This window comes from Triturus cristatus, chromosome 1_1 (assembly GCF_964204655.1).
Source record: "Triturus cristatus chromosome 1_1, aTriCri1.1, whole genome shotgun sequence".
Lineage (NCBI taxonomy): Eukaryota > Metazoa > Chordata > Amphibia > Caudata > Salamandridae > Triturus > Triturus cristatus.
In genome coordinates, this window is record NC_140579.1 from 1,120,263,411 (window position 1) to 1,120,283,096 (window position 19,686).

Here is a 19,686-nt window from a genome sequence, read left to right on the forward strand (position 1 = left end):
GCCTAAGAACCAGGTCAGAACAGCTGCTCTAGAGCCAGAGAACCAGGTCAGCAGAGCTGCTTTAGAGCCAGAGAACCAGGTCAGTAGAGATGCTTCAGAGCCAGAGTATCAGATCAGCAGAGCTGCTTTAGAGCCAGAGAACCAGGTCAGCAGAGCTGCTGTAGAGGCAGAGAACCAGGTCAGTAGAGCTGCTGTGGAGTCAGAGAAACCAGTTCAGCGGAGCTGCTTTAGAGGGAGAGAACCAGTTCAGCACAGCTGCTCTAGAGCCAAAGAACCAGGTCAGCAGAGCTGCTTTAGAGCCAGAGAACCAGGTCAGCAGAGCTGCTATAGAGAGAGAGAACCAGGTCAGCAGAGCTGCTTTAGAGGGCGAGAACCAGGCCAGCCGAGTTGCTCTAGAGCCTAAGAACCAGGTCAGCACAGCTCCTCTAGAGCCAGAGAACCAGGTCAGCAGAGCTGCTTTAGAACCAGAGAACCAGGTCAGCAGAGCTGCTCTAGAGGCAGAGAACCAGGTCAGCAAAGCTGCTGTAGAGTCAGAGAAACCAGGTCAGCTGATCTGCTTTAGAGGCAGAGAACCTGGTCAGCAGAGCTGCTCTAGAGCCAGAGGACCAGGTCAGCCGAGCTGCTGTAGAGCCAGAGAACCAGGTCAGCAGAGCTGCTCTAGAGCCAGAGAAACCAGGTCAGCAGAGCTGCTTTAGAGGGAGAGAGCAGGTCAGCCGAGATGCTGTAGAGCCAGAGAAACCAGGTCAGCAGAGCTGCTTTAGAGGGAGAGAACCAGGTCAGAGGAGCTGCTTTAGAGGGAGAGAACCATGTGAGCAGAGCTGCTCTAGAGCCTAAGAACCAGGTCAGCAGAGCTGCTCTAGGGACAGAGAACCAGGTCAGCAGAGCTGCTGTAGAGCCAGAGAAACCAGGTCAGCAGAGCTGCTTTAGAGGGTGAGAACCAGGCCAGCAGAGCTGCTCTAGAGCCAGAGAAACCAGGTCAGCAGAGCTGCTTTAGAGGGAGAGAGCCAGGCCAGCAGAACTGCTTTAGAGCCAGAGAACCATGTCAGCAGAGCTGCTTTAGAGTCAGAGAACCAGGTCAGCAGAGCTTCTCTAGAGCCTAAGAACCAGGCCAGCAGAGCTGCTCTAGAGCCTAAGAACCAGGTCAGCAGCAGAGAAACCAGTTCAGTAGAGCTGCTTTAGAGGGAGAGAACCAGGTCAGCAGAGCTGCTCTAGAGCCTAAGAACCAGGTCAGAACAGCTGCTCTAGAGCCAGAGAACCAGGTCAGCAGAGCTGCTTTAGAGCCAGAGAACCAGGTCAGTAGAGATGCTTCAGAGCCAGAGTATCAGATCAGCAGAGCTGCTTTAGAGCCAGAGAACCAGGTCAGCAGAGCTGCTGTAGAGGCAGAGAACCAGGTCAGTAGAGCTGCTGTGGAGTCAGAGAAACCAGTTCAGCGGAGCTGCTTTAGAGGGAGAGAACCAGTTCAGCACAGCTGCTCTAGAGCCAAAGAACCAGGTCAGCAGAGCTGCTTTAGAGCCAGAGAACCAGGTCAGCAGAGCTGCTATAGAGAGAGAGAACCAGGTCAGCAGAGCTGCTTTAGAGGGCGAGAACCAGGCCAGCCGAGTTGCTCTAGAGCCTAAGAACCAGGTCAGCACAGCTCCTCTAGAGCCAGAGAACCAGGTCAGCAGAGCTGCTTTAGAACCAGAGAACCAGGTCAGCAGAGCTGCTCTAGAGGCAGAGAACCAGGTCAGCAAAGCTGCTGTAGAGTCAGAGAAACCAGGTCAGCTGATCTGCTTTAGAGGCAGAGAACCTGGTCAGCAGAGCTGCTCTAGAGCCAGAGGACCAGGTCAGCCGAGCTGCTGTAGAGCCAGAGAACCAGGTCAGCAGAGCTGCTCTAGAGCCAGAGAAACCAGGTCAGCAGAGCTGCTTTAGAGGGAGAGAGCAGGTCAGCCGAGATGCTGTAGAGCCAGAGAAACCAGGTCAGCAGAGCTGCTTTAGAGGGAGAGAACCAGGTCAGAGGAGCTGCTTTAGAGGGAGAGAACCATGTGAGCAGAGCTGCTCTAGAGCCTAAGAACCAGGTCAGCAGAGCTGCTCTAGGGACAGAGAACCAGGTCAGCAGAGCTGCTGTAGAGCCAGAGAAACCAGGTCAGCAGAGCTGCTTTAGAGGGTGAGAACCAGGCCAGCAGAGCTGCTCTAGAGCCAGAGAAACCAGGTCAGCAGAGCTGCTTTAGAGGGAGAGAGCCAGGCCAGCAGAACTGCTTTAGAGCCAGAGAACCATGTCAGCAGAGCTGCTTTAGAGTCAGAGAACCAGGTCAGCAGAGCTTCTCTAGAGCCTAAGAACCAGGCCAGCAGAGCTGCTCTAGAGCCTAAGAACCAGGTCAGCAGCAGAGAAACCAGTTCAGTAGAGCTGCTTTAGAGGGAGAGAACCAGGTCAGCAGAGCTGCTCTAGAGCCTAAGAACCAGGTCAGAACAGCTGCTCTAGAGCCAGAGAACCAGGTCAGCAGAGCTGCTTTAGAGCCAGAGAACCAGGTCAGTAGAGATGCTTCAGAGCCAGAGTATCAGATCAGCAGAGCTGCTTTAGAGCCAGAGAACCAGGTCAGCAGAGCTGCTGTAGAGGCAGAGAACCAGGTCAGTAGAGCTGCTGTGGAGTCAGAGAAACCAGTTCAGCGGAGCTGCTTTAGAGGGAGAGAACCAGTTCAGCACAGCTGCTCTAGAGCCAAAGAACCAGGTCAGCAGAGCTGCTTTAGAGCCAGAGAACCAGGTCAGCAGAGCTGCTATAGAGAGAGAGAACCAGGTCAGCAGAGCTGCTTTAGAGGGCGAGAACCAGGCCAGCCGAGTTGCTCTAGAGCCTAAGAACCAGGTCAGCACAGCTCCTCTAGAGCCAGAGAACCAGGTCAGCAGAGCTGCTTTAGAACCAGAGAACCAGGTCAGCAGAGCTGCTCTAGAGGCAGAGAACCAGGTCAGCAAAGCTGCTGTAGAGTCAGAGAAACCAGGTCAGCTGATCTGCTTTAGAGGCAGAGAACCTGGTCAGCAGAGCTGCTCTAGAGCCAGAGGACCAGGTCAGCCGAGCTGCTGTAGAGCCAGAGAACCAGGTCAGCAGAGCTGCTCTAGAGCCAGAGAAACCAGGTCAGCAGAGCTGCTTTAGAGGGAGAGAGCAGGTCAGCCGAGATGCTGTAGAGCCAGAGAAACCAGGTCAGCAGAGCTGCTTTAGAGGGAGAGAACCAGGTCAGAGGAGCTGCTTTAGAGGGAGAGAACCATGTGAGCAGAGCTGCTCTAGAGCCTAAGAACCAGGTCAGCAGAGCTGCTCTAGGGACAGAGAACCAGGTCAGCAGAGCTGCTGTAGAGCCAGAGAAACCAGGTCAGCAGAGCTGCTTTAGAGGGTGAGAACCAGGCCAGCAGAGCTGCTCTAGAGCCAGAGAAACCAGGTCAGCAGAGCTGCTTTAGAGGGAGAGAGCCAGGCCAGCAGAACTGCTTTAGAGCCAGAGAACCATGTCAGCAGAGCTGCTTTAGAGTCAGAGAACCAGGTCAGCAGAGCTTCTCTAGAGCCTAAGAACCAGGCCAGCAGAGCTGCTCTAGAGCCTAAGAACCAGGTCAGCAGCAGAGAAACCAGTTCAGTAGAGCTGCTTTAGAGGGAGAGAACCAGGTCAGCAGAGCTGCTCTAGAGCCTAAGAACCAGGTCAGAACAGCTGCTCTAGAGCCAGAGAACCAGGTCAGCAGAGCTGCTTTAGAGCCAGAGAACCAGGTCAGTAGAGATGCTTCAGAGCCAGAGTATCAGATCAGCAGAGCTGCTTTAGAGCCAGAGAACCAGGTCAGCAGAGCTGCTGTAGAGGCAGAGAACCAGGTCAGTAGAGCTGCTGTGGAGTCAGAGAAACCAGTTCAGCGGAGCTGCTTTAGAGGGAGAGAACCAGTTCAGCACAGCTGCTCTAGAGCCAAAGAACCAGGTCAGCAGAGCTGCTTTAGAGCCAGAGAACCAGGTCAGCAGAGCTGCTATAGAGAGAGAGAACCAGGTCAGCAGAGCTGCTTTAGAGGGCGAGAACCAGGCCAGCCGAGTTGCTCTAGAGCCTAAGAACCAGGTCAGCACAGCTCCTCTAGAGCCAGAGAACCAGGTCAGCAGAGCTGCTTTAGAACCAGAGAACCAGGTCAGCAGAGCTGCTCTAGAGGCAGAGAACCAGGTCAGCAAAGCTGCTGTAGAGTCAGAGAAACCAGGTCAGCTGATCTGCTTTAGAGGCAGAGAACCTGGTCAGCAGAGCTGCTCTAGAGCCAGAGGACCAGGTCAGCCGAGCTGCTGTAGAGCCAGAGAACCATGTCAGCATAGCTGCTCTAGAGCCAGAGAAACCAGGTCAGCAGAGCTGCTTTAGAGGGAGAGAGCAGGTCAGCCGAGATGCTGTAGAGCCAGAGAAACCAGGTCAGCAGAGCTGCTTTAGAGGGAGAGAACCAGGTCAGAGGAGCTGCTTTAGAGGGAGAGAACCATGTGAGCAGAGCTGCTCTAGAGCCTAAGAACCAGGTCAGCAGAGCTGCTCTAGGGACAGAGAACCAGGTCAGCAGAGCTGCTGTAGAGCCAGAGAAACCAGGTCAGCAGAGCTGCTTTAGAGGGTGAGAACCAGGCCAGCAGAGCTGCTCTAGAGCCAGAGAAACCAGGTCAGCAGAGCTGCTTTAGAGGGAGAGAGCCAGGCCAGCAGAACTGCTTTAGAGCCAGAGAACCATGTCAGCAGAGCTGCTTTAGAGTCAGAGAACCAGGTCAGCAGAGCTTCTCTAGAGCCTAAGAACCAGGCCAGCAGAGCTGCTCTAGAGCCTAAGAACCAGGTCAGCAGAGCTGCTTTCGAGGGAGAGAACCAGGTCCACAACGCTGCTCTAGAGCCTAAGAACCAGGTCAGCACAGCTGCTCTAGAGCCAGAGAACCAGGTCAGCACAGCTGCTTTAGAGCCAGAGAACCAGGTCAGCAGAGCTGCTCTAGAGGCAGAGAACCAGGTCAGCAAAGCTGCTGTAGAGTCAGAGAAACCAGGTCAGCTGATCTGCTTCAGAGGCAGAGAACCTGGTCAGTAGAGCTGCTCTAGAGCCAGAGGACCAGGTCAGCCGAGCTGCTGTAGAGCCAGAGAACCAGGTCAGCAGAGCTGCTCTAGAGCCAGAGAAACCAAGTCAGCAGAGCTGCTTTAGAGGGAGAGAACCAGGTCAGCCGAGATGCTGTAGAGCCAGAGAAACTAGGTCAGCAGAGCTGCTTTAGAGGGAGAGAACCAGGTCAGCAGAGCTGCTTTAGAGGGAGAGAACCAGGTCAGCAGAGCTGCTCTAGAGCCTAAGAACCAGGTCAGCAGAGCTGCTGTAGAGCCAGAGAAACCAGGTCAGCAGAGCTGCTTTAGAGGGAGAGAACCAGGTCAGCAGAGCTGCTTTAGAGTCAGAGAACCAGGTCAGCAGAGCTGCTTTAGAGGGAGAGAACCAGGTCAGCAGAGCTGCTTTAGAGCCAGAGAACCAGGTCAGCCGAGCTGCTCTAGAGCCTAAGAACCAGGTCAGCACAGCTCCTCTAGAGCCAGAGAACCAGGTCAGCAGAGCTGCTTTAGAACCAGAGAACCAGGTCAGCAGAGCTGCTCTAGAGGCAGAGAACCAGGTCAGCAAAGCTGCTGTAGAGTCAGAGAAACCAGGTCAGCTGATCTGCTTTAGAGGCAGAGAACCTGGTCAGCAGAGCTGCTTTAGAGGGAGAGAACCAGGTCAGCCGAGCTGCCCTAGAGCCAGAGAAACCAGGTCAACAGAGCTGCTTTAGAGGGAGAGAACCAGGTGAGCCGAGCTGCTGTAGAGCCAGAGAAACCAGGTCAGCAGAGCTGCTTTAGAGGGAGAGAACCAGGCCAGCAGAACTGCTTTAGAGCCAGAGAACCAGGTCAGCAGAGCTGCTTTAGAGGGAGAGAATCAGGTGAGCAGAGCTGCTCTAGAGCCTAAGAACCAGGTCAATCAATCAATCAATCAATTTCAGCTTTATTTCGACTTATTTTGTCATAAAAGCAACATACATAAGTTAAAAACATAATACACAATCCAAAGTTCCAGGCAATATTAGTGGGGGTCAATCACAATCAATTCTATCACAGCTATGCTAAAAACATATAAATTAGTTAAAAAGCCAGATAATATATAAAAGATTATTATAATACATTTTGCAAAGGGGAAAGGAGTAAAATTCACAATATCAAACCAACCAAGAACATTAACTAACCAGCCTTTAAGTATTATAGCTTGCATCCTTTCTTTTTCCTTATAAGATATACATTAAATAGGAATCTACTTAGACCAAAGACTATTAATTGTGAAGTATTTGCTTTAAATGTACGTTCTGCCTCTTTGAAAAACCTAAACCCCAGATTTATACACAGGGGTTTAATCCATCGAACTCTTGGCTTTTTGTAAGCTGGGCAGAAAAACAATACGTGAGCATCATTTTCTATTGCTTTTTGTGCGCAAAGGGTGCACAATCCACTTTCATCTTCATTGCCCCTCCAACTACTAGTGTTTGCAGCAATCTGTAAAACTCCATATCTGTATTGTAGATACAGTGTTTTAGCTAGTGGTGGTCTTATCTCGTCCATGAATTGTTCGAATATAGGAGTATCCTTAACAGATAAGAATTTCTGTGACAATGTACCCAGTGTAGTACTAGTGGATACTTCATTCTTTACGTATACCCAAAAAGCAGATTTCAAAAGGTTTTTGAGGTTGGTAACATATTCTGAGGGTTTTCCCAAAAATGAGAAAACCCAAGCTTTTTGAACCACTGGGAAATATGTTTTAACCAGGGGATACTTTTATATTCATCAATCCTGATTATTTCTAGCAGTCCATTCTTGTAGTCGCTCAGCTCAGGGGTTGTCCATAATCTAATCCAATAGAGTAATGGCCTTAGTGTGGCTTGATGATCGGTTCTTTTAAGATTGATATCCAGAAAAACTGGAGTTATCGGTGTTCTTACTGGTATTTTGAGTAACCTGCGTATGAAGGTGTTCTCTTCCTTCCTGAAGGTGTTGTTACAGGAATAACCCCAGACCTCGGCTCCATAAAGTGCTGCTGATTGGGCCTTTGCTTTGAATAATTCAAGTGCCGGCGTAATTGATTTAGATTGGCTACTGCCGTGCACCTTTAGGATGGGCATTGAATTTTGTTTTAAAATTAAATTACTTTTTTCCAATTGCCCTTTCCAATTGGGTATACTATCCAGCATAATACCCAGGTAATTAAAACTCTCGACATATTCCAGCTTCTGGTTATTTAAGGCCAAATTCTTTCTAAAGGATTTCTGAGGGTTTATGGACATGTACTTTGTTTTAGATGAATTAATTTCTAATCCCTTTTCCACACAGTAGTTGTTAAAAGTATTTACTAGGTTTTGTAAGCCTTGCGGGGTTTGCGAGATGAGAATTGTGTCATCAGCAAAAAGCAATGCGGTGACTACCTCATCTGCTAATTTCGGGGAGTCATGTTTACAATCTTTTAGATAGTTAGGTATAATGTTAACGTATAAAGAGAAGAGTGTGGGCGCCAGCACACACCCTTGGCGAACACCCCGATTCACAGGGATCTCTTTTGAGATTTCTCCTCCCTTACCCCATCCAACTCTAGCATAGTTTCCTGTGTGGAGTCTAATTATTTCCCTGAGTAGCTCACTGGGGACTGCAATGTCATTGAGAGTGGACCAAAGTAATTTACGGGGTACAAGGTCGAAGGCAGCCCTTAAATCGATGAATGCTACGTACAAGCTTCCCTTTCTTATATTAATATATTTCCAGCAAATACACATAAATCTAAATACTTGGTCTACTGTGCTGGTTTTTAGCCTGAATCCTGCTTGGTATTTAGTTAAAATCTGTTCCCCTTTTATCCACAATAAAAGTCTATTTAAAATATGTCTGGCGAAAGTTTTCTGTAAAAGATCAATTAAACTTATAGGGCGGTAATTTGCTGGGTCGTAGCGATCCCCTTTCTTAAAAATTGTTACAATTTCAGCCCCTTTCCATGAATCAGGAATTGGTGTCCCGGCCACTATAGAGTTACGTAAAAAATTAATGTAGGGTCCCCAAATTCCTGCATCATGCTTTAGCAAGTCTCCGGGGATTTTATCGGGGCCTGGTGCTTTGCCCGTTTTGATAGCCTGAAGTGCATCAACAGTTTCTTCATGGCTAAAGTGTAGACGGGTATTATTATCAAATAATCTATTTATCTCGATGTCATCCATGGCCATCTCCTCATTTGTATTGCAATATAATTTAGAGAAGTGATTGCACCAGGTTTCTTCATCAAGATATATATCCCTAGATGAACTGCCTTTTTTATTCCCTTTGGAGATTAGATTCCAAAATGTGGCCTGTTCTTTCTGGTGGGCTGCAATCAAAAGGTCATCCCAGAGAGCATCATCCCAGGCTTTTTTTGCTTGGGACAATGTCTTTTTATATGCTAGTCTACTATCTTTGATTCCCTGTGCGTCCTTTACTTTTACAGCCTGAATCAGATCATTTTTAGCATTGCGACAATCTTTATTGTACCATTGGTTTGTTGTCGCTGGATAGTTATCTTTCTGACTCAGGTCCTTTTTGTAGCTTTTGCTTAGATGAGGGATCAGTGCATCTACAAGTTTATAATGTAAGTTAAGGACATCCTGGGTACCTAGAGCAAGCATATGACTTCCTTCCAATATATCAGCAAATGAGTTATATATATTTATCATCGTTTCGTCTTTAGCCAGAATGTGGGGCCACTTAATAGCACGTCTATTATTGGAGACCTGATGGTCTCCTACAGAGACATTTAACGTGTCTATCATACTTATTTTTTGTACGAAAGGTTCTGAATGTAACCATAGATGGAGGGGGAAGTGGTCACTCTCTGTTCTATGGTCTATTTTAAAATCTATTATTAGATACCATAGATTCATGGAAGCCATTAAAAAATCTATATGAGACCTATAATTTCCCTTTCAAAGGTTGGAGCCGCTGGTCTATCTGACTGGAAACGGCCATTACACGCCCTTAATTCATGGTTTACAGTAATTTGTAAAATCTGCATAGCTGCTCTTGAATTTTTTACCATATTGTTGGACTCTACAGAAAGGACATTATTAGCTATATCCTGTTCTTCGAATAAAGTGTCCAAGCCCAATATCGGCTCATATTGACAGTTAAAATCTCCACCAACAATTACCTGCTTACTTGGACTTAAAGTATTTAAAAAGGAGTCAAGGAGGACTATCACCTGTGAGTCTTTGCTATGGGGATGTGGTCTATTATAAACATTTATTAAATATATTGTTTCTTTCCCTATGGTTGCCATTCTTAATCCCATTATATCTGGGGAATCAATCGGCAGTAATGTGATTTCTGCCTCCACAGTAACCCTTATCCAAATCACCAGACCCCCAGATGCTCTTCCTCTCACAGATGGCACTGCGCCCCGACTAAAAGTTTTATAACCCAGTCTATGAGGTTTTTCTATGGCCCAGGTCTCCTGGAGAAGAATAATGTCAAAGTTTTCAATGTAGGAGCACCAACCCTCATCCTGCATATTCCTTGTTACCCCTGCTATGTTCCATGATATTAATCTAACAGATGGGAATTCAGCTACACCGTCCGCAATAGTATGTAATACATTATTTCCATGCGGTGGTGAATTTACGGTGGTTGGACCCCCATCCTTAGTGTGCTTGATACCGCATTGTCTCTTCTCACCCAAGCTAGCAACACTTGCCACGGGGCCCCCCACCCCTATTTGAGCAATTTCGTCACTAGGTTCCACAGTGGACAAAGTCATGTTTCCACCTTGGGTTGTTAGCTTAGTCTTCCTATCTGACACAGGGGGAGGAATTAGTCAATCATTCATATCCAAGGTGCTTAGTGCCAAGTACCTATTATTTGTGTTAATCTGGAAAGGTAAACCTTGGAAAACATTTTGAGATATACTCGGAGTGGTAATCTGCTTGCCCCTAGCTAAATGCTGGTAGAAATAGCCTAGAGGATGTACACCCACACTATTCTCTGTCGGTGCCAATGACGCTGCTCTAAGTAGTACGGTCGCCACGTGTTGAGGATATTTGAAGTTGATAATTATGCAATCACCTTTACAAGCTTTCCTGGCACTCCCAATCCAGGGGACCCGTCTAGTTGATAGAATCTGTTCCGAATAATTGACAGGGAACCCACAGTTGTGGTTTAGCCAGGAAACGGTTTTCCGTTTAAGGGAATCGTGTGTTTCATTTTGCACCTTGGACTGCATAATATCTAGAGGTGGCACATTTGTAAGTACTACAACATATGGTTCACATTGAGGGGGTAAATTAGTAGAGCGAGTTTTCTTGGCTTGAACCGTTGTCCAACCTGTAGAAAGTAGATCTGTGTCCGGGGCGGTTATTTTATCCGACATCTGGTTGCTTAATGTAGAATTAGATGGGAGGATGTTCTCCTTAATCGGGACTTGTACATTTCTTCCCTCTTGCTCATTAGACCCACCCTGTGATTTGGTCTGAGTGTTAATCAATGAGGATAGGGAGCCACCTAATCTAAGCACTTCTGCTGATAATATATCTATTTTTTCAACTAGTGGTTTTACCACTGCCTCTAATTTGTCCTCAAAGGCCTTAATAATACAGGACATAGTATTTGGTGAAAATATATCATTGCCACAATTTTCAGTCATAGTCCCCTTTTGGGTGAAGGGATTTTTTGGGGTAGCTTGACAATTCGATTTATGCTGTACCCCACCTCTATTTTGTTTCGTTTTTCTACACTCCCTTACCACCCTTTTTTTTGGGGAGCATTCGGGATGAGGGTCAATTCTAGTTTCATCCAACAAATTCAGGGGTGCGGTGTTGGGGTCTACGGGCGTAGGTAAAGGACGCTCTAAGACTACAGGAGAGTCAGGGAGCGCCGTAAACTCTGTTAACAAACACTCAGTCGCTGGGACATTAGGCACCACAGTATTTGTAATAGTATTACCACTGTTACTCAAAGAGCCAAAATCGATAAGAGTAGTATTTTCGCGTCCCAATGACTTCCTTCTGTCCTTGTTAATTTGGCTTACTACTTTCACAAGGTAGTTATACATAGTTGAATATTTCTTTGCCATAAATTGACAATATGGATCACACTGAGGTTCAGAGGCCTATTGCTTAACTGTCTATGGTCACCCTAATTGCCCCGCACTTTGCGCTTCGAAATATATTACTTAAACTATCACCACATTTTCAACACAGTAAATAATAAAATCTAGGTTGGGTCACACACAAAGAAATGGGCCTAACGTCTATCCTCTTATTCAATTATAAATGTGTATATTAGGCCAAAATAGTGGGTGGGAACACTGTCTAGATCTATCTACAGTTAATATGTTAAAGCGTATCATGGAGCCTCTGCCAGTAAAGTTTGGTAAAAGCACCGAGCAAGCCAGCAACCGGTTGGACACCGTTTAGTATATGTCCACTGATGAGGTCAAAAGTCTTTCTAACGAGCTTATAGCCAGCCAACTCTCAAGATAATACAATATGCAAGCTTGCATGCGTGAGTCGCTCAAACAAAGTAAGAACAGCTGGTGATATATTGCAAGAAGTGTCCAAACTTGACGTGATCACTTGCCTTAGAGGGGTGGCCCAGCCCGGCCTCCTTTGGCCCCTGACGGCCACAGACGGCCCGCCCTCTGCCCGGGCTCAGCCCGGCGGCGCCCGCGCGCGTCCCGCGACGCGGAGGGAGCCTCTGTGTGTTATAGCGCCTCCGGGCGCGGAGCAAGCCGGAAGGAAGTCCTGGCTGGCGCTGTGTCTGCCGGGAGCTGTAGTCCCCCCCCACTGCGGCCAACGATCACTGGTGGCGGCGAGGGGGACCGACAGCGTGTGCGTCCCGTCCCTGGTGGTCTAGCGGCGTTCCTGCGGCGTCGATGTGGCAAGGCAAGGTGAGTCCCCCACTCCACCGAGGGAGCCTCTGTGTTTTATAGCGCCTCCGGGCGCGGAGCAAGCCGGAAGGAAGTCCTGGCTGGCGCTGTGTCTGCCGGGAGCTGTAGTCCCCCCCCACTGCGGCCAACGATCACTGGTGGCGGCGAGGGGGACCGACAGCGTGTGCGTCCCGTCCCTGGTGGTCTAGCGGCGTTCCTGCTGCGTCGATGTGGCAAGGCAAGGTGAGTCCCCCCAGGTCAGCAGAGCCAGTATAGCCAGAGAAACCAGGTAAGCAGAGCTGCTTTAGAGAGAGAGAACCATGTCAGCAGAGCTGCTTTAGAGGGAGAGAACCAGGTCAGCAGAACTGCTCTAGAGGCAGAGAACCAGGTCAGCAGAGCTGCTGTAGAGTCAGAGAAACCAGGTCAGCAGAGCTGCTTTAGAGGGAGAGAACCAGGTCAGCCGAGCTGCCCTAGAGCCAGAGAAACCAGGGCAACAGAGCTGCTTTAGAGGGAGAGAACCAGGTGAGCCGAGCTGCTGTAGAGCCAGAGAAACCAGGTCAGCAGAGCTGCTTTAGAGGGAGAGAACCAGGCCAGCAGAACTGCTTTAGAGCCAGAGAACCAGGTCAGCAGAGCTGCTTTAGAGGGAGAGAACCAGGTGAGCAGAGCTGCTCTAGAGCCGAAGAACCAGGTCAGCAGAGCTTCTCTAGAGACAGAGAACCAGGCGAGCAGGGCTGCTGTAGAACCAGAGAAACCAGTTCAGTAGAGCTGCTTTAGAGGGAGAGAACCAGGTCAGCAGAGCTGCTCTAGAGCCTAAGAACTAGGTCAGAACAGCTGCTCTAGAGCCAGAGAACCAGATCAGCAGAGCTGCTTTAGAGCCAGAGAACCAGGTCAGCAGAGCTGCTGTAGAGGCAGAGAACCAGATCAGTAGAGCTGCTGTGGAGTCAGAGAAACCAGGTCAGCAGAGCTGCTTTAGAGGGAGAGAACCAGGTCAGCACAGCTGCTCTAGAGCCAAAGAACCAGGTCAGCAGAGCTGCTGTAGAGCCAGAGAAACCAGGTCAGCAGAGCTGCTTTAGAGGGAGAGAACCAGGTCAGCAGAGCTGCTTTAGAGCCAGAGAACCAGGTCAGCAGAGCTGCTTTAGAGGGAGAGAACCAGGTCAGCAGAGCTGCTTTAGAGCAAGAGAACCAGGTCAGCCGAGCTGCTCTAGAGCCTAAGAACCAGGTCAGCACAGCTCCTCTAGAGCCAGAGAACCAGGTCAGCAGAGCTGCTTTAGAACCAGAGAACCAGGTCAGCAGAGCTGCTCTAGAGGCAGAGAACCAGGTCAGCAAAGCTGCTGTAGAGTCAGAGAAACCAGGTCAGCTGATCTGCTTTAGAGGCAGAGAACCTGGTCAGCAGAGCTGCTCTAGAGCCAGAGGACCAGGTCAGCCGAGCTGCTGTAGAGCCAGAGAACCAGGTCAGCAGAGCTGCTCTAGAGCCAGAGAAACCAGGTCAGCAGAGCTGCTTTAGAGGGAGAGAACCAGGTCAGCCGAGATGCTGTAGAGCCAGAGAAACCAGGTCAGCAGAGCTGCTTTAGAGGGAGAGAACCAGGTCAGAGGAGCTGCTTTAGAGAGAGAGAACCAGGTGAGCAGAGCTGCTCTAGAGCCTAAGAACCAGGTCAGCAGAGCTGCTCTAGAGCCTAAGAACCAGGTCAGCAGAGCTGCTCTAGAGACAGAGAACCAGGTCAGCAGAGCTGCTGTAGAGCCAGAGAAACCAGGTCAGCAGAGCTGCTTTAGAGGGTGAGAACCAGTCCAGCAGAGCTGCTCTAGAGCCAGAGAAACCAGGTCAGCAGAGCTGCTTTAGAGGGAGAGAGCCAGGCCAGCAGAACTGCTTTAGAGCCAGAGAACCATGTCAGCAGAGCTGCTTTAGAGTCAGAGAACCAGGTCAGCAGAGCTGCTCTAGAGCCTAAGAACCAGGCCAGCAGAGCTGCTCTAGAGCCTAAGAACCAGGTCAGCACAGCTGGTCTAGAGCCAGAGAACCAGGTCAGCAGAGCTGCTTTAGAGACAGAGAACCAGGTCAGCAGAGCTGCTCTAGAGGCAGAGAACCAGGTCAGCAAAGCTGCTGTAGAGTCAGAGAAACCAGGTCAGCTGATCTGCTTTAGAGGCAGAGAACCTGGTCAGTAGAGCTGCTCTAGAGCCAGAGGACCAGGTCAGCCGAGCTGCTGTAGAGCCAGAGAACCAGGTCGGCAGAGCTGCTCTAGAGCCAGAGAAACCAGGTCAGCAGAGCTGCTTTAGAGGGAGAGAACCAGGTCAGCCGAGATGCTGTAGAGCCAGAGAAACCAGGTCAGCAGAGCTGCTTTAGAGGGAGAGAACCAGGTCAGCAGAGCTGCTTTAGAGGGAGAGAACCAGGTCAGCAGAGCTGCTCTAGTGACAGTGAACCAGGTCAGCAGAGCTGCTGTAGAGCCAGAGAAACCAGGTCAGCAGAGCTGCTTCAGAGGGAGAGAACCAGGTCAGCAGAGCTGCTCTAGAGCCAGAGAAACCAGGTCAGCAAAGCTGCTTTAGAGGGAGAGAACCAGGCCAGCAGAACTGCTTTAGAGCCAGAGAACCATGTCAGCAGAGCTGCTTTAGAGTCAGGCTCTAGAGCAGCTCTGCTGACCTGGCTCTCTAAGAACCAGGCCAGCAGAGCTGCTCTAGAGCCTAAGAACCAGGTCAGCAGAGCTGCTCTAGAGACAGAGAACCAGGTCAGCAGAGCTGCTGTAGAGCCAGAGAAACCAGGTCAGCAGAGCTGCTTTAGTGGGAGAGAACCAGGTCAACAGTGCTGCTCTAGAGCCTAAGAACCAGGTCAGAACAGCTGCTCTAGAGCCTGAGAACCAGGTCATGAGAGCTGATTTAGAGCCAGAGAACCAGGTCAGCAGAGCTGCTTCAGAGCCAGAGTATCCGGTCAGCAGAGCTGCTCTAGAGGCAGAGAACCAGGTCAGCAGAGCTGCTCTAGAGGCAGAGAGCCAGGTCAGCAGAGCTGCTTTAGAGGGAGAGAACCAGGTCAGCCGAGCTGCCCTAGAGCCAGAGAAACCAGGTTAACAGAGCTGCTTTAGAGGGAGAGAACCAGGTGAGCCGAGCTGCTGCAGAGCCAGAGAAACCAGGTCAGCAGAGCTGCTTTATAGGGAGAGAACCAGGCCAGCATAACTGCTTTAGAGCCAGAGAACCAGGTCAGCAGAGCTGCTTTAGAGGGAGAGAACCAGGTGAGCAGAGCTGCTCTAGAGCCTAAGAACCAGGTCAGCAGAGCTTCTGTAGAGACAGAGAACCAGGTGAGCAGAGCTGCTGTAGAGCCAGAGAAACCAGTTCAGTAGAGCTGCTTTAGAGGGAGAGAACCAGGTCAGCAGAGCTGCTCTAGAGCCTAAGAACCAGGTCAGAACAGCTGCTCTAGAGCCAGAGAACCAGGTCAGCAGAGCTGCTTTAGAGCCAGAGAACCAGGTCAGTAGAGATGCTTCAGAGCCAGAGTATCAGATCAGCAGAGCTGCTTTAGAGCCAGAGAACCAGGACAGCAGAGCTGCTGTAGAGGCAGAGAACCAGGTCAGTAGAGCTGCTGTAGAGTCAGAGAAACCAGGTCAGCAGAGCTGCTTTAGAGGGAGAGAACCAGGTCAGCACAGCTGCTCTAGAGCCAAAGAACCAGGTCAGCAGAGCTGCTTTAGAGCCAGAGAACCAGGTCAGTAGAGATGCTTCAGAGCCAGAGTATCAGATCAGCAGAGCTGCTTTAGAGCCAGAGAACCAGGACAGCAGAGCTGCTGTAGAGGCAGAGAACCAGGTCAGTAGAGCTGCTGTAGAGCCAGAGAAACCAGGTCAGCAGAGCTGCTTTAGAGGGAGAGAACCAGGCCAGCAGAACTACTTTAGAGCCAGAGAACCAGGTGAGCAGAGCTGCTTTAGAGGGAGAGAACCAGGTGAGCAGAGCTGCTCTAGAGCCTAAGAACCAGGTCAGCAGAGCTGCTCTAGAGACAGAGAACCAGGTCAGCAGAGCTGCTGTAGAGCCAGAAAAACCAGGTCAGCAGAGCTGCTTTAGAGGGAGAGAACCAGGTCACCAGAGGTGCTCTAGAGCCTAAGAACCAGGTCAGAACAGCTGCTCTAGAGCCGGAGAACCAGGTCAGCAGAGCTGCTTTAGAGCCAGAGAACCATGTCAGTAGAGCTGCTTCAGAGCCAGAGTATCAGATCAGCAGAGCTGCTTTAGAGCCAGAGAACCAGGTCAGCAGAGCTGCTGTAGAGGCAGAGAACCAGGTCAGTAGAGCTGCTGTGGAGTCAGAGAAACCAGTTCAGCGGAGCTGCTTTAGAGGGAGAGAACCAGTTCAGCACAGCTGCTCTAGAGCCAAAGAACCAGGTCAGCAGAGCTGCTTTAGAGCCAGAGAACCAGGTCAGCAGAGCTGCTATAGAGAGAGAGAACCAGGTCAGCAGAGCTGCTTTAGAGGGCGAGAACCAGGCCAGCCGAGTTGCTCTAGAGCCTAAGAACCAGGTCAGCACAGCTCCTCTAGAGCCAGAGAACCAGGTCAGCAGAGCTGCTTTAGAACCAGAGAACCAGGTCAGCAGAGCTGCTCTAGAGGCAGAGAACCAGGTCAGCAAAGCTGCTGTAGAGTCAGAGAAACCAGGTCAGCTGATCTGCTTTAGAGGCAGAGAACCTGGTCAGCAGAGCTGCTCTAGAGCCAGAGGACCAGGTCAGCCGAGCTGCTGTAGAGCCAGAGAACCAGGTCAGCAGAGCTGCTCTAGAGCCAGAGAAACCAGGTCAGCAGAGCTGCTTTAGAGGGAGAGAACAGGTCAGCCGAGATGATGTAGAGCCAGAGAAACCAGGTCAGCAGAGCTGCTTTAGAGGGAGAGAACCAGGTCAGAGGAGCTGCTTTAGAGGGATAGAACCATGTGAGCAGAGCTGCTCTAGAGCCTAAGAACCAGGTCAGCAGAGCTGCTCTAGGGACAGAGAACCAGGTCAGCAGAGCTGCTGTAGAGCCAGAGAAACCAGGTCAGCAGAGCTGCTTTAGAGGGCGAGAACCAGGCCAGCAGAGCTGCTCTAGAGCCAGAGAAACCAGGTCAGCAGAGCTGCTTTAGAGGGAGAGAGCCAGGCCAGCAGAACTGCTTTAGAGCCAGAGAACCATGTCAGCAGAGCTGCTTTAGAGTCAGAGAACCAGGTCAGCAGAGCTGCTCTAGAGCCTAAGAACCAGGCCAGCAGAGCTGCTCTAGAGCCTAAGAACCAGGTCAGCAGAGCTGCTTTCGAGGGAGAGAACCAGGTCCACAACGCTGCTCTAGAGCCTAAGAACCAGGTCAGCACAGCTGCTCTAGAGCCAGAGAACCAGGTCAGCACAGCTGCTTTAGAGACAGAGAACCAGGTCAGCAGAGCTGCTCTAGAGGCAGAGAACCAGGTCAGCAAAGCTGCTGTAGAGTCAGAGAAACCAGGTCAGCTGATCTGCTTCAGAGGCAGAGAACCTGGTCAGTAGAGCTGCTCTAGAGCCAGAGGACCAGGTCAGCCGAGCTGCTGTAGAGCCAGAGAACCAGGTCAGCAGAGCTGCTCTAGAGCCAGAGAAACCAAGTCAGCAGAGCTGCTTTAGAGGGAGAGAACCAGGTCAGCCGACATGCTGTAGAGCCAGAGAAACTAGGTCAGCAGAGCTGCTTTAGAGGGAGAGAACCAGGTCAGCAGAGCTGCTTTAGAGGGAGAGAACCAGGTCAGCAGAGCTGCTCTAGAGCCTAAGAACCAGGTCAGCAGAGCTGCTTTAGAGGGAGAGAACCAGGTCAGCAGAGCTGCTTTAGAGTCAGAGAACCAGGTCAGCAGAGCTGCTTTAGAGGGAGAGAACCAGGTCAGCAGAGCTGCTTTAGAGCCAGAGAACCAGGTCAGCCGAGCTGCTCTAGAGCCTAAGAACCAGGTCAGCACAGCTCCTCTAGAGCCAGAGAACCAGGTCAGCAGAGCTGCTTTAGAACCAGAGAACCAGGTCAGCAGAGCTGCTCTAGAGGCAGAGAACCAGGTCAGCAAAGCTGCTGTAGAGTCAGAGAAACCAGGTCAGCTGATCTGCTTTAGAGGCAGAGAACCTGGTCAGCAGAGCTGCTTTAGAGGGAGAGAACCAGGTCAGCCGAGCTGCCCTAGAGCCAGAGAAACCAGGTCAACAGAGCTGCTTTAGAGGGAGAGAACCAGGTGAGCCGAGCTGCTGTAGAGCCAGAGAAACCAGGTCAGCAGAGCTGCTTTAGAGGGAGAGAACCAGGCCAGCAGAACTGCTTTAGAGCCAGAGAACCAGGTCAGCAGAGCTGCTTTAGAGGGAGAGAACCAGGTGAGCAGAGCTGCTCTAGAGCCTAAGAACCAGGTCGGCAGAGCCAGTATAGCCAGAGAAACCAGGTAAGCAGAGCTGCTTTAGAGAGAGAGAACCATGTCAGCAGAGCTGCTTTAGAGGGAGAGAACCAGGTCAGCAGAACTGCTCTAGAGGCAGAGAACCAGGTCAGCAGAGCTGCTGTAGAGTCAGAGAAACCAGGTCAGCAGAGCTGCTTTAGAGGGAGAGAACCAGGTCAGCCGAGCTGCCCTAGAGCCAGAGAAACCAGGTCAACAGAGCTGCTTTAGAGGGAGAGAACCAGGTGAGCCGAGCTGCTGTAGAGCCAGAGAAACCAGGTCAGCAGAGCTGCTTTAGAGGGAGAGAACCAGGCCAGCAGAACTGCTTTAGAGCCAGAGAACCAGGTCAGCAGAGCTGCTTTAGAGGGAGAGAACCAGGTGAGCAGAGCTGCTCTAGAGCCTAAGAACCAGGTCAGCAGAGCTTCTCTAGAGACAGAGAACCAGGCGAGCAGAGCTGCTGTAGAACCAGAGAAACCAGTTCAGTAGAGCTGCTTTAGAGGGAGAGAACCAGGTCAGCAGAGCTGCTCTAGAGCCTAAGAACTAGGTCAGAACAGCTGCTCTAGAGCCAGAGAACCAGATCAGCAGAGCTGTTTTAGAGCCAGAGAACCAGGTCAGCAGAGCTGCTGTAGAGGCAGAGAACCAGATCAGTAGAGCTGCTGTGGAGTCATAGAAACCAGGTCAGCAGAGCTGCTTTAGAGGGAGAGAACCAGGTCAGCACAGCTGCTCTAGAGCCAAAGAACCAGGTCAGCAGAGCTGCTGTAGAGCCAGAGAAACCAGGTCAGCAGAGCTGCTTTAGAGGGAGAGAACCAGGTCAGCAGAGCTGCTTTAGAGCCAGAGAACCAGGTCAGCAGAGCTGCTTTAGAGGGAGAGAACCAGGTCAGCAGAGCTGCTTTAGAGCCAGAGAACCAGGTCAGCCGAGCTGCTCTAGAGCCTAAGAACCAGGTCAGCACAGCTCCTCTAGAGCCAGAGAACCAGGTCAGCAGAGCTGCTTTAGAACCAGAGAACCAGGCCAGCAGAGCTGCTCTAGAGGCAGAGAACCAGGTCAGCAAAGCTGCTGTAGAGTCAGAGAAACCAGGTCAGCTGATCTGCTTTAGAGGCAGAGAACTTGGTCAGCAGAGCTGCTCTAGAGCCAGAGGACCAGGTCAGCCGAGCTGCTGTAGAGCCAGAGAACCAGGTCAGCAGAGCTGCTCTAGAGCCAGAGAAACCAGGTCAGCAGAGCTGCTTTAGAGGGAGAGAACCAGGTCAGCCGAGATGCTGTAGAGCCGGAGAAACCAGGTCAGCAGAGCTGCTTTAGAGGGAGAGAACCAGGTCAGAGGAGCTGCTTTAGAGAGAGAGAACCAGGTCAGCAGAGCTGCTCTAGAGACAGAGAACCAGGTCAGCAGAGCTGCTGTAGAGCCAGAGAAACCAGGTCAGCAGAGCTGCTTTAGAGGGTGAGAACCAGTCCAGCAGAGCTGCTCTAGAGCCAGAGAAACCAGGTCAGCAGAGCTGCTTTAGAGGGAGAGAGCCAGGCC